This window comes from Rhagoletis pomonella, unplaced genomic scaffold, assembly GCF_013731165.1.
Source record: "Rhagoletis pomonella isolate Grant_MI unplaced genomic scaffold, Rhpom_1.0 Rhpom_scaffold_16245, whole genome shotgun sequence".
NCBI lineage: Eukaryota > Metazoa > Arthropoda > Insecta > Diptera > Tephritidae > Rhagoletis > Rhagoletis pomonella.
The window spans coordinates 843-3398 of record NW_023474763.1 but is presented as its reverse complement, the minus strand read 5'-3'; the positions used below and the strand labels follow the sequence as shown (position 1 = coordinate 3398).

The 2556-nt window shown below is 34.1% G+C and overlaps 1 pseudogene; it reads right to left on the bottom strand.

Moving 5' to 3' along the window:
* Nucleotides 1–38: 38 nt before the first annotated feature.
* LOC118757289 lies at nt 39–1850 on the bottom strand (annotated as a pseudogene).
* Nucleotides 1851–2556: the final 706 nt, after the last annotated feature.

Below are 2556 nucleotides of genomic sequence, written 5' to 3'. Positions count from 1 at the left end.
TAATTATTAAATGATTTATTTAAATGGAATAAAGAAACATGAGAAATTATATAACCTATAAATCCTCCAATAATACAAACATATAAAGTTAATAATTTTATAGGTATGGGTAAACAAATTATATACGGAGTAGGAAAAATTTATTATCTAAGAATTGTCCCCCCAATAATTCTTATAATTAATAAACCTCTTATTCCACGAAGCATAATTCAAACCTCATCTCTTAATATATTTAAAGAACCGCAATTTAATTCTCCTGTTATTGAATAATAAATTAATCGAATAGAATAACAAACTTTTAATCCAGTAGAAAAAAAATAAAAAGAAAGAAAAAAAATTATATAACTTAATGACACAATTTCTAAAATTATATCCTTAGAATAAAACCCAGCTAAAAAAGGTATCCCACATAAAGTTAAATTAGCTACATTAAAACAAGAAGTAGTTAAAGGTATAAAAATTCCCAATCCACCTATTAAACGAATATCCTGTGAATTTTGTATATTATGAATAATAGCTCCTGCACATATAAATAATAATGCCTTAAATAAAGCATGAGTTAAAAGGTGAAAAAAGCTAATTTATAAAACCCTACACTGAGGGAAAAAATATTAAAATCAAATAGAAACGTAATTGATCTTACTACAAACGTCAGCGAAAGTACTGTATATTGGTAAATATTCAATTCAATTACGCGCATATTAAAATGACCGCGTTCGTACTGAAAAAGCATCCGTGAAGTGAATAATCAGACAAAAACTAAAAAAAAAAAAAAATTATTTGCATGTTGCCTGCAGTGGAATTCGAACCCGACCATCTCCGTATATCAACTTGTGGCAAGCATCTTTGCGCACTCAGCTACACCCAGACATACAAATTTGCTTTCAAATGTTGAATATCCATCAAAACCACAGCACGCGATTTGTACGGATAAACATATATATATGTATGTGTGTGTTGTCACCGCTCTCAGAGCGGCGCTCTACATGCTTGGGGTGCGTACCCAGTCAGCAGAGAAACGTACTTTTTGCCGGCAGTGCAGTTTTCGTACATTTTTCTTATCCGGAAACGTTCAGAAAACGATTTCCATATTTGTTCATTTTTTCGTATCCGAAAAATATCATCGTCTTATTTCAAAACAATAATTTTAAAATATTTGTTCAAACTGAGCATTTGAAAACATGTATACGTATTCGCCAGTAGCTGAGTTTGCAGAGGAGTGTGCTACTATTTGTCAGCTTTCAGGAGGTGCCAGGTTCGAATTCCGTCAGAAGCAACACATTAAAATTATTTATTAAAATTGAAATAATTGCTGAATCTTAAATTTGTTTTTTGTTTAGTTTCCTGTAACTATGAAAAAGTTTCTGTGAAGTTCATAATGAAATCGTTTTCAACGAAAAATTTCATACAAAATTTCAGACAAATTTCAGGAAAACAGCCGAAAGCGCATCCGTTTTACAACCATTTTCGATAGTTTTCTGCACATACGTTTCGGATGAACACTTTAGTGGGAGAATTGATCTGAAAAACGTCCGAAAACGGAATCGGAAAACGGATGAAACTTTAGGCTTTTATACGAAATTGTTTCCATTTTCGGATACGTTTCCGGGTATTTTGCTGGCTGGGTATGTACACTTTACATATACATATATACATACTCAGATGTGAACAGTAAAATACGTGCGTAATAAATTTTGTATGAATATATTATTTTTAAATACGAACATTTTTAAACGATAATCAAATATAAAGTATTCATTTTTACTATGCATTATTTCCCTCAGTGTATTGATAAAATTCTTATTATTAATCCTAACTGTCTTAATGTAGAAAGAGCAATAATTATAGAGCTATAAATATAGTTAAACCAGATAATAATAATAACAATTGACCTAAAAAGGAATTATATAATTGTTTAAGCCGCCGCTTAAAGCGCAATACGACGGCCGTTCGCGCAATCCTTGGCCGCAGCAGTTTGGCAGTTGACCGACGTCAACTCCGAAAAGATGATTACCGAGCGCGCACGGCCGAAATCAGCAAATATTAGTTCAGCAATAAACGTCGGACCAGCAGCGCAATCACGCCATTTTCCGAGCGAAAAAGCGCTTTGCAAGATAAAAAGCCACTTAACAAAAAAAGTCCTCTTCTTGTTCTCAATGCTTCATTGGACAAAGACGGACTTCTACGGGTTAATGGCCGATTAGCACATTCCACATTGAGCTATAATGAACGGCACCCAATCATTCTCCCTACCGAATCGAGGTTCTGCCAGCTATATTTGGAGTTTTTACACTCGCTGCTTCTTCACGCAGAAACACGATTAATGCTCCAAATGGTAAGGCAAGAGTACTACGTACCAAAGCTAAAACCTCTAATTAAAAAATGCATCTTTCAATGCAAAGTGTGCTCGCTTTAAAGCAACAAACACGCACCCAAATAAAGGCCGCTCTACCCCCTGAGCGCTGCAGTTTCTCACTCCCATTTTCCACAACGGGAGTAGATTTTGTTGGGCCATTCCAAATTAAAGCATCGGTGCTAAGATCTACAACCCTTATC